Source organism: Agelaius phoeniceus, chromosome 22 (assembly GCF_051311805.1).
Source record: "Agelaius phoeniceus isolate bAgePho1 chromosome 22, bAgePho1.hap1, whole genome shotgun sequence".
In the NCBI taxonomy this organism is placed as follows: domain Eukaryota; kingdom Metazoa; phylum Chordata; class Aves; order Passeriformes; family Icteridae; genus Agelaius; species Agelaius phoeniceus.
In genome coordinates this window covers 8,812,776-8,825,008 of record NC_135286.1, presented here as the reverse complement: position 1 = coordinate 8,825,008, position 12,233 = coordinate 8,812,776, and positions in this window count along the sequence as shown.

Below are 12,233 nucleotides of genomic sequence, written 5' to 3'. Positions count from 1 at the left end.
AGTCCATACCTCCTCGGTGTGTTCTTATGGCTGCAGATCTTCACAGCACAGACGCTTTCTTCTGCATGCTGTTCTTTCCCAGTTCAGGGCTCCTTCAAGGCTCTCCCTGAATGGCTAAGCCGCCCCCTTTTATCCCAGTTCTCTTCAATGCTCACAGCTGCAGCCCATCAAGGACAACCAGGACCTGTGGGACAGATATTCAAATAGAATCCATTTCCTCTACTCTAGCCAGTAAGTACTACCCTACAAGTCCTCAGAACCCCAAAGGCCACCTTTCATCTGACACCCAGACCCTGGGGAAAGGACTTCTTTTTCCCATGGCAAATGGCCTCCCTTGGCAGCCACTCACCCTGGCAGAAAGTGGGAGCCTAGCTAGAATGATGCAATCGTTGCTGGATTTTTCCAAAAGAAAAGCTGGCAGCAACTAGGGCCCTGGAAGTACTTAGAGCCTCAAACGCCACCTTGAACATATTCCTGAGACCCTGGGGAAAGGACTTCGTTTTTCCCATGGAAAATGGCCTTCATTTCTGGCCACTCTGCCTGGCAGGCAGGGCAGTGCCAAGCCAGGAATCTACAAACTGTGCTGGATCCTTCCAGAACGAAAGCTGCCAGCAACTAGGACCCTGCAAGTCCTTACAGCCCCAGATGCCACCAGTCATCTGACACCCAGAGCCTGGGCCAATGACTTCGTTTTCCCCATGGAAAATGGCCTCCATTTCTGGCCACTCGTCCTGACCAAGAGGGTGGTGCCCAGCAAGAAATTTGCAAGCTTTGCTGGATTGCTCCAAATCTAAAGCTGCCACTTGTTGTTGTTCTATTTCTCTAGAGTCCCATCATGCTGTTCTCAGATTGCTAAAGTCCATACCTCCTCGGTGTGTTCTTATGGCTGCAGATCTTCACAGCACAGACGCTTTCTTCTGCATGCTGTTCTTTCCCAGTTCAGGGCTCCTTCAAGGCTCTCCCTGAATGGCTACGCCACCCCCTTTTATCCCAGTTCTCTTCAATGCTCACAGCTGCAGCCCATCAAGGACAACCAGGACCTGTGGGGCAAAGCCTCTAGACAGATATTCAAATAGAATCCATTTCCTCTACTCTAGCCAGTAAGTACTACCCTACAAGTCCTCAGAACCCCAAAGGCCACCTTTCATCTGACACCCAGACCCTGGGGAAAGGACTTCTTTTTCCCATGGCAAATGGCCTCCCTTGGCAGCCACTCACCCTGGCAGAAAGTGGGAGCCTAGCTAGAATGATGCAATCGTTGCTGGATTTTTCCAAAAGAAAAGCTGGCAGCAACTAGGGCCCTGGAAGTACTTAGAGCCTCAAACGCCACCTTGAACATATTACTGAGACCCTGGGGAAAGGACTTCGTTTTTCCCATGGAAAATGGCCTTCATTTGTGGCCACTTGGCCTGGCAGGCAGGGCAGTGCCAAGCCAGGAATCTACAAACTCTGCTGGATCCTTCCAGAACGAAAGCTGCCAGCAACTAGGACCCTGCAAGTCCTTACAGCCCCAGATGCCACCAGTCATCTGACACCCAGAGCCTGGGCCAATGACTTCGTTTTCCCCATGGAAAATGGCCTCCATTTCTGGCCACTCGCCCTGACCAAGAGGGTGGTGCCCAGCAAGAAATTTGCAAGCTTTGCTGGATTGCTCCAAATCGAAAGCTGCCACTTGTTGTTGTTCTATTTCTCTAGAGTCCCATCATGCTGTTCTCAGATTGCTAAAGTCCATACCTCCTCGGTGTGTTCTTATGGCTGCAGATCTTCACAGCACAGACGCTTTCTTCTGCATGCTGTTCTTTCCCAGTTCAGGGCTCCTTCAAGGCTCTCCCTGAATGGCTACGCCGCCCCCTTTTATCCCAGTTCTCTTCAATGCTCACAGCTGCAGCCCATCAAGGACAACCAGGACCTGTGGGGCAAAGCCTCTAGACAGATATTCAAATAGAATCCATTTCCTCTACTCTAGCCAGTAAGTACTACCCTACAAGTCCTCAGAACCCCAAAGGCCACCTTTCATCTGACACCCAGACCCTGGGGAAAGGACTTCTTTTTCCCATGGCAAATGGCCTCCCTTGGCAGCCACTCACCCTGGCAGAAAGTGGGAGCCTAGCTAGAATGATGCAATCGTTGCTGGATTTTTCCAAAAGAAAAGCTGGCAGCAACTAGGGCCCTGGAAGTACTTAGAGCCTCAAACGCCACCTTGAACATATTCCTGAGACCCTGGGGAAAGGACTTCGTTTTTCCCATGGAAAATGGCCTTCATTTGTGGCCACTCTGCCTGGCAGGCAGGGCAGTGCCAAGCCAGAATCTACAAACTGTGCTGGATCCTTCCAGAACGAAAGCTGCCAGCAACTAGGACCCTGCAAGTCCTTACAGCCCCAGATGCCACCAGTCATCTGACACCCAGAGCCTGGGCCAATGACTTCGTTTTCCCCATGGAAAATGGCCTCCATTTCTGGCCACTCGCCCTGACCAAGAGGGTGGTGCCCAGCAAGAAATTTGCAAGCTTTGCTGGATTGCTCCAAATCTAAAGCTGCCACTTGTTGTTGTTCTATTTCTCTAGAGTCCCATCATGCTGTTCTCAGATTGCTAAAGTCCATACCTCCTCGGTGTGTTCTTATGGCTGCAGATCTTCACAGCACAGACGCTTTCTTCTGCATGCTGTTCTTTCCCAGTTCAGGGCTCCTTCAAGGCTCTCCCTGAATGGCTACGCCGCCCCCTTTTATCCCAGTTCTCTTCAATGCTCACAGCTGCAGCCCATCAAGGACAACCAGGACCTGTGGGACAGATATTCAAATAGAATCCATTTCCTCTACTCTAGCCAGTAAGTACTACCCTACAAGTCCTCAGAACCCCAAAGGCCACCTTTCATCTGACACCCAGACCCTGGGGAAAGGACTTCTTTTTCCCATGGCAAATGGCCTCCCTTGGCAGCCACTCACCCTGGCAGAAAGTGGGAGCCTAGCTAGAATGATGCAATCGTTGCTGGATTTTTCCAAAAGAAAAGCTGGCAGCAACTAGGGCCCTGGAAGTACTTAGAGCCTCAAACGCCACCTTGAACATATTCCTGAGACCCTGGGGAAAGGACTTCGTTTTTCCCATGGAAAATGGCCTTCATTTGTGGCCACTCTGCCTGGCAGGCAGGGCAGTGCCAAGCCAGGAATCTACAAACTGTGCTGGATCCTTCCAGAACGAAAGCTGCCAGCAACTAGGACCCTGCAAGTCCTTACAGCCCCAGATGCCACCAGTCATCTGACACCCAGAGCCTGGGCCAATGACTTCGTTTTCCCCATGGAAAATGGCCTCCATTTCTGGCCACTCGCCCTGACCAAGAGGGTGGTGCCCAGCAAGAAATTTGCAAGCTTTGCTGGATTGCTCCAAATCGAAAGCTGCCACTTGTTGTTCTTCTATTTCTCTAGAGTCCCATCATGCTGTTCTCAGATTGCTAAAGTCCATACCTCCTCGGTGTGTTCTTATGGCTGCAGATCTTCACAGCACAGACGCTTTCTTCTGCATGCTGTTCTTTCCCAGTTCAGGGCTCCTTCAAGGCTCTCCCTGAATGGCTACGCCGCCCCCTTTTATCCCAGTTCTCTTCAATGCTCACAGCTGCAGCCCATCAAGGACAACCAGGACCTGTGGGGCAAAGCCTCTAGACAGATATTCAAATAGAATCCATTTCCTCTACTCTAGCCAGTAAGTACTACCCTACAAGTCCTCAGAACCCCAAAGGCCACCTTTCATCTGACACCCAGACCCTGGGGAAAGGACTTCTTTTTCCCATGGCAAATGGCCTCCCTTGGCAGCCACTCACCCTGGCAGAAAGTGGGAGCCTAGCTAGAATGATGCAATCGTTGCTGGATTTTTCCAAAAGAAAAGCTGGCAGCAACTAGGGCCCTGGAAGTACTTAGAGCCTCAAACGCCACCTTGAACATATTACTGAGACCCTGGGGAAAGGACTTCGTTTTTCCCATGGAAAATGGCCTTCATTTGTGGCCACTTGGCCTGGCAGGCAGGGCAGTGCCAAGCCAGGAATCTACAAACTGTGCTGGATCCTTCCAGAACGAAAGCTGCCAGCAACTAGGACCCTGCAAGTCCTTACAGCCCCAGATGCCACCAGTCATCTGACACCCAGAGCCTGGGCCAATGACTTCGTTTTCCCCATGGAAAATTGCCTCCATTTCTGGCCACTCGCCCTGACCAAGAGGGTGGTGCCCAGCAAGAAATTTGCAAGCTTTGCTGGATTGCTCCAAATCTAAAGCTACCACTTGTTGTTGTTCTATTTCTCTAGAGTCCCATCATGCTGTTCTCAGATTGCTAAAGTCCATACCTCCTCGGTGTGTTCTTATGGCTGCAGATCTTCACAGCACAGACGCTTTCTTCTGCATGCTGTTCTTTCCCAGTTCAGGGCTCCTTCAAGGCTCTCCCTGAATGGCTAAGCCGCCCCCTTTTATCCCAGTTCTCTTCAATGCTCACAGCTGCAGCCCATCAAGGACAACCAGGACCTGTGGGACAGATATTCAAATAGAATCCATTTCCTCTACTCTAGCCAGTAAGTACTACCCTACAAGTCCTCAGAACCCCAAAGGCCACCTTTCATCTGACACCCAGACCCTGGGGAAAGGACTTCTTTTTCCCATGGCAAATGGCCTCCCTTGGCAGCCACTCACCCTGGCAGAAAGTGGGAGCCTAGCTAGAATGATGCAATCGTTGCTGGATTTTTCCAAAAGAAAAGCTGCCAGCAACTAGGGCCCTGGAAGTACTTAGAGCCTCAAACGCCACCTTGAACATATTCCTGAGACCCTGGGGAAAGGACTTCGTTTTTCCCATGGAAAATGGCCTTCATTTCTGGCCACTCTGCCTGGCAGGCAGGGCAGTGCCAAGCCAGGAATCTACAAACTGTGCTGGATCCTTCCAGAACGAAAGCTGCCAGCAACTAGGACCCTGCAAGTCCTTACAGCCCCAGATGCCACCAGTCATCTGACACCCAGAGCCTGGGCCAATGACTTCGTTTTCCCCATGGAAAATGGCCTCCATTTCTGGCCACTCGTCCTGACCAAGAGGGTGGTGCCCAGCAAGAAATTTGCAAGCTTTGCTGGATTGCTCCAAATCTAAAGCTGCCACTTGTTGTTGTTCTATTTCTCTAGAGTCCCATCATGCTGTTCTCAGATTGCTAAAGTCCATACCTCCTCGGTGTGTTCTTATGGCTGCAGATCTTCACAGCACAGACGCTTTCTTCTGCATGCTGTTCTTTCCCAGTTCAGGGCTCCTTCAAGGCTCTCCCTGAATGGCTACGCCACCCCCTTTTATCCCAGTTCTCTTCAATGCTCACAGCTGCAGCCCATCAAGGACAACCAGGACCTGTGGGGCAAAGCCTCTAGACAGATATTCAAATAGAATCCATTTCCTCTACTCTAGCCAGTAAGTACTACCCTACAAGTCCTCAGAACCCCAAAGGCCACCTTTCATCTGACACCCAGACCCTGGGGAAAGGACTTCTTTTTCCCATGGCAAATGGCCTCCCTTGGCAGCCACTCACCCTGGCAGAAAGTGGGAGCCTAGCTAGAATGATGCAATCGTTGCTGGATTTTTCCAAAAGAAAAGCTGGCAGCAACTAGGGCCCTGGAAGTACTTAGAGCCTCAAACGCCACCTTGAACATATTACTGAGACCCTGGGGAAAGGACTTCGTTTTTCCCATGGAAAATGGCCTTCATTTGTGGCCACTTGGCCTGGCAGGCAGGGCAGTGCCAAGCCAGGAATCTACAAACTGTGCTGGATCCTTCCAGAACGAAAGCTGCCAGCAACTAGGACCCTGCAAGTCCTTACAGCCCCAGATGCCACCAGTCATCTGACACCCAGAGCCTGGGCCAATGACTTCGTTTTCCCCATGGAAAATGGCCTCCATTTCTGGCCACTCGCCCTGACCAAGAGGGTGGTGCCCAGCAAGAAATTTGCAAGCTTTGCTGGATTGCTCCAAATCTAAAGCTACCACTTGTTGTTGTTCTATTTCTCTAGAGTCCCATCATGCTGTTCTCAGATTGCTAAAGTCCATACCTCCTCGGTGTGTTCTTATGGCTGCAGATCTTCACAGCACAGACGCTTTCTTCTGCATGCTGTTCTTTCCCAGTTCAGGGCTCCTTCAAGGCTCTCCCTGAATGGCTACGCCGCCCCCTTTTATCCCAGTTCTCTTCAATGCTCACAGCTGCAGCCCATCAAGGACAACCAGGACCTGTGGGACAGATATTCAAATAGAACCCATTTCCTCTACTCTAGCCAGTAAGTACTACCCTACAAGTCCTCAGAACCCCAAAGGCCACCTTTCATCTGACACCCAGACCCTGGGGAAAGGACTTCTTTTTCCCATGGCAAATGGCCTCCCTTGGCAGCCACTCACCCTGGCAGAAAGTGGGAGCCTAGCTAGAATGATGCAATCGTTGCTGGATTTTTCCAAAAGAAAAGCTGGCAGCAACTAGGGCCCTGGAAGTACTTAGAGCCTCAAACGCCACCTTGAACATATTACTGAGACCCTGGGGAAAGGACTTCGTTTTTCCCATGGAAAATGGCCTTCATTTCTGGCCACTCTGCCTGGCAGGCAGGGCAGTGCCAAGCCAGGAATCTACAAACTGTGCTGGATCCTTCCAGAACGAAAGCTGCCAGCAACTAGGACCCTGCAAGTCCTTACAGCCCCAGATGCCACCAGTCATCTGACACCCAGAGCCTGGGCCAATGACTTCGTTTTCCCCATGGAAAATGGCCTCCATTTCTGGCCACTCGCCCTGACCAAGAGGGTGGTGCCCAGCAAGAAATTTGCAAGCTTTGCTGGATTGCTCCAAATCTAAAGCTGCCACTTGTTGTTGTTCTATTTCTCTAGAGTCCCATCATGCTGTTCTCAGATTGCTAAAGTCCATACCTCCTCGGTGTGTTCTTATGGCTGCAGATCTTCACAGCACAGACGCTTTCTTCTGCATGCTGTTCTTTCCCAGTTCAGGGCTCCTTCAAGGCTCTCCCTGAATGGCTACGCCGCCCCCTTTTATCCCAGTTCTCTTCAATGCTCACAGCTGCAGCCCATCAAGGACAACCAGGACCTGTGGGGCAAAGCCTCTAGACAGATATTCAAATAGAATCCATTTCCTCTACTCTAGCCAGTAAGTACTACCCTACAAGTCCTCAGAACCCCAAAGGCCACCTTTCATCTGACACCCAGACCCTGGGGAAAGGACTTCTTTTTCCCATGGCAAATGGCCTCCCTTGGCAGCCACTCACCCTGGCAGAAAGTGGGAGCCTAGCTAGAATGATGCAATCGTTGCTGGATTTTTCCAAAAGAAAAGCTGGCAGCAACTAGGGCCCTGGAAGTACTTAGAGCCTCAAACGCCACCTTGAACATATTACTGAGACCCTGGGGAAAGGACTTCGTTTTTCCCATGGAAAATGGCCTTCATTTGTGGCCACTCTGCCTGGCAGGCAGGGCAGTGCCAAGCCAGGAATCTACAAACTGTGCTGGATCCTTCCAGAACGAAAGCTGCCAGCAACTAGGACCCTGCAAGTCCTTACAGCCCCAGATGCCACCAGTCATCTGACACCCAGAGCCTGGGCCAATGACTTCGTTTTCCCCATGGAAAATGGCCTCCATTTCTGGCCACTCGCCCTGACCAAGAGGGTGGTGCCCAGCAAGAAATTTGCAAGCTTTGCTGGATTGCTCCAAATCTAAAGCTGCCACTTGTTGTTGTTCTATTTCTCTAGAGTCCCATCATGCTGTTCTCAGATTGCTAAAGTCCATACCTCCTCGGTGTGTTCTTATGGCTGCAGATCTTCACAGCACAGACGCTTTCTTCTGCATGCTGTTCTTTCCCAGTTCAGGGCTCCTTCAAGGCTCTCCCTGAATGGCTACGCCGCCCCCTTTTATCCCAGTTCTCTTCAATGCTCACAGCTGCAGCCCATCAAGGACAACCAGGACCTGTGGGACAGATATTCAAATAGAATCCATTTCCTCTACTCTAGCCAGTAAGTACTACCCTACAAGTCCTCAGAACCCCAAAGGCCACCTTTCATCTGACACCCAGACCCTGGGGAAAGGACTTCTTTTTCCCATGGCAAATGGCCTCCCTTGGCAGCCACTCACCCTGGCAGAAAGTGGGAGCCTAGCTAGAATGATGCAATCGTTGCTGGATTTTTCCAAAAGAAAAGCTGGCAGCAACTAGGGCCCTGGAAGTACTTAGAGCCTCAAACGCCACCTTGAACATATTCCTGAGACCCTGGGGAAAGGACTTCGTTTTTCCCATGGAAAATGGCCTTCATTTGTGGCCACTCTGCCTGGCAGGCAGGGCAGTGCCAAGCCAGGAATCTACAAACTCTGCTGGATCCTTCCAGAACGAAAGCTGCCAGCAACTAGGACCCTGCAAGTCCTTAGAGCCCCAGATGCCACCAGTCATCTGACACCCAGAGCCTGGGCCAATGACTTCGTTTTCCCCATGGAAAATGGCCTCCATTTCTGGCCACTCGCCCTGACCAAGAGGGTGGTGCCCAGCAAGAAATTTGCAAGCTTTGCTGGATTGCTCCAAATCTAAAGCTGCCACTTGTTGTTGTTCTATTTCTCTAGAGTCCCATCATGCTGTTCTCAGATTGCTAAAGTCCATACCTCCTCGGTGTGTTCTTATGGCTGCAGATCTTCACAGCACAGACGCTTTCTTCTGCATGCTGTTCTTTCCCAGTTCAGGGCTCCTTCAAGGCTCTCCCTGAATGGCTACGCCGCCCCCTTTTATCCCAGTTCTCTTCAATGCTCACAGCTGCAGCCCATCAAGGACAACCAGGACCTGTGGGGCAAAGCCTCTAGACAGATATTCAAATAGAATCCATTTCCTCTACTCTAGCCAGTAAGTACTACCCTACAAGTCCTCAGAACCCCAAAGGCCACCTTTCATCTGACACCCAGACCCTGGGGAAAGGACTTCTTTTTCCCATGGCAAATGGCCTCCCTTGGCAGCCACTCACCCTGGCAGAAAGTGGGAGCCTAGCTAGAATGATGCAATCGTTGCTGGATTTTTCCAAAAGAAAAGCTGGCAGCAACTAGGGCCCTGGAAGTACTTAGAGCCTCAAACGCCACCTTGAACATATTCCTGAGACCCTGGGGAAAGGACTTCGTTTTTCCCATGGAAAATGGCCTTCATTTGTGGCCACTCTGCCTGGCAGGCAGGGCAGTGCCAAGCCAGGAATCTACAAACTGTGCTGGATCCTTCCAGAACGAAAGCTGCCAGCAACTAGGACCCTGCAAGTCCTTACAGCCCCAGATGCCACCAGTCATCTGACACCCAGAGCCTGGGCCAATGACTTCGTTTTCCCCATGGAAAATGGCCTCCATTTCTGGCCACTCGCCCTGACCAAGAGGGTGGTGCCCAGCAAGAAATTTGCAAGCTTTGCTGGATTGCTCCAAATCTAAAGCTGCCACTTGTTGTTGTTCTATTTCTCTAGAGTCCCATCATGCTGTTCTCAGATTGCTAAAGTCCATACCTCCTCGGTGTGTTCTTATGGCTGCAGATCTTCACAGCACAGACGCTTTCTTCTGCATGCTGTTCTTTCCCAGTTCAGGGCTCCTTCAAGGCTCTCCCTGAATGGCTACGCCGCCCCCTTTTATCCCAGTTCTCTTCAATGCTCACAGCTGCAGCCCATCAAGGACAACCAGGACCTGTGGGACAGATATTCAAATAGAATCCATTTCCTCTACTCTAGCCAGTAAGTACTACCCTACAAGTCCTCAGAACCCCAAAGGCCACCTTTCATCTGACACCCAGACCCTGGGGAAAGGACTTCTTTTTCCCATGGCAAATGGCCTCCCTTGGCAGCCACTCACCCTGGCAGAAAGTGGGAGCCTAGCTAGAATGATGCAATCGTTGCTGGATTTTTCCAAAAGAAAAGCTGGCAGCAACTAGGGCCCTGGAAGTACTTAGAGCCTCAAACGCCACCTTGAACATATTCCTGAGACCCTGGGGAAAGGACTTCGTTTTTCCCATGGAAAATGGCCTTCATTTGTGGCCACTCTGCCTGGCAGGCAGGGCAGTGCCAAGCCAGGAATCTACAAACTGTGCTGGATCCTTCCAGAACGAAAGCTGCCAGCAACTAGGACCCTGCAAGTCCTTAGAGCCCCAGATGCCACCAGTCATCTGACACCCAGAGCCTGGGCCAATGACTTCGTTTTCCCCATGGAAAATGGCCTCCATTTCTGGCCACTCGCCCTGACCAAGAGGGTGGTGCCCAGCAAGAAATTTGCAAGCTTTGCTGGATTGCTCCAAATCTAAAGCTGCCACTTGTTGTTGTTCTATTTCTCTAGAGTCCCATCATGCTGTTCTCAGATTGCTAAAGTCCATACCTCCTCGGTGTGTTCTTATGGCTGCAGATCTTCACAGCACAGACGCTTTCTTCTGCATGCTGTTCTTTCCCAGTTCAGGGCTCCTTCAAGGCTCTCCCTGAATGGCTACGCCGCCCCCTTTTATCCCAGTTCTCTTCAATGCTCACAGCTGCAGCCCATCAAGGACAACCAGGACCTGTGGGACAGATATTCAAATAGAATCCATTTCCTCTACTCTAGCCAGTAAGTACTACCCTACAAGTCCTCAGAACCCCAAAGGCCACCTTTCATCTGACACCCAGACCCTGGGGAAAGGACTTCTTTTTCCCATGGCAAATGGCCTCCCTTGGCAGCCACTCACCCTGGCAGAAAGTGGGAGCCTAGCTAGAATGATGCAATCGTTGCTGGATTTTTCCAAAAGAAAAGCTGGCAGCAACTAGGGCCCTGGAAGTACTTAGAGCCTCAAACGCCACCTTGAACATATTACTGAGACCCTGGGGAAAGGACTTCGTTTTTCCCATGGAAAATGGCCTTCATTTCTGGCCACTCTGCCTGGCAGGCAGGGCAGTGCCAAGCCAGGAATCTACAAACTCTGCTGGATCCTTCCAGAACGAAAGCTGCCAGCAACTAGGACCCTGCAAGTCCTTACAGCCCCAGATGCCACCAGTCATCTGACACCCAGAGCCTGGGCCAATGACTTCGTTTTCCCCATGGAAAATGGCCTCCATTTCTGGCCACTCGCCCTGACCAAGAGGGTGGTGCCCAGCAAGAAATTTGCAAGCTTTGCTGGATTGCTCCAAATCTAAAGCTGCCACTTGTTGTTGTTCTATTTCTCTAGAGTCCCATCATGCTGTTCTCAGATTGCTAAAGTCCATACCTCCTCGGTGTGTTCTTATGGCTGCAGATCTTCACAGCACAGACGCTTTCTTCTGCATGCTGTTCTTTCCCAGTTCAGGGCTCCTTCAAGGCTCTCCCTGAATGGCTACGCCGCCCCCTTTTATCCCAGTTCTCTTCAATGCTCACAGCTGCAGCCCATCAAGGACAACCAGGACCTGTGGGGCAAAGCCTCTAGACAGATATTCAAATAGAATCCATTTCCTCTACTCTAGCCAGTAAGTACTACCCTACAAGTCCTCAGAACCCCAAAGGCCACCTTTCATCTGACACCCAGACCCTGGGGAAAGGACTTCTTTTTCCCATGGCAAATGGCCTCCCTTGGCAGCCACTCACCCTGGCAGAAAGTGGGAGCCTAGCTAGAATGATGCAATCGTTGCTGGATTTTTCCAAAAGAAAAGCTGGCAGCAACTAGGGCCCTGGAAGTACTTAGAGCCTCAAACGCCACCTTGAACATATTACTGAGACCCTGGGGAAAGGACTTCGTTTTTCCCATGGAAAATGGCCTTCATTTGTGGCCACTTGGCCTGGCAGGCAGGGCAGTGCCAAGCCAGGAATCTACAAACTGTGCTGGATCCTTCCAGAACGAAAGCTGCCAGCAACTAGGACCCTGCAAGTCCTTACAGCCCCAGATGCCACCAGTCATCTGACACCCAGAGCCTGGGCCAATGACTTCGTTTTCCCCATGGAAAATGGCCTCCATTTCTGGCCACTCGCCCTGACCAAGAGGGTGGTGCCCAGCAAGAAATTTGCAAGCTTTGCTGGATTGCTCCAAATCTAAAGCTACCACTTGTTGTTGTTCTTTTTCTCTAGAGTCCCATCATGCTGTTCTCAGATTGCTAAAGTCCATACCTCCTCGGTGTGTTCTTATGGCTGCAGATCTTCACAGCACAGACGCTTTCTTCTGCATGCTGTTCTTTCCCAGTTCAGGGCTCCTTCAAGGCTCTCCCTGAATGGCTACGCCGCCCCCTTTTATCCCAGTTCTCTTCAATGCTCACAGCT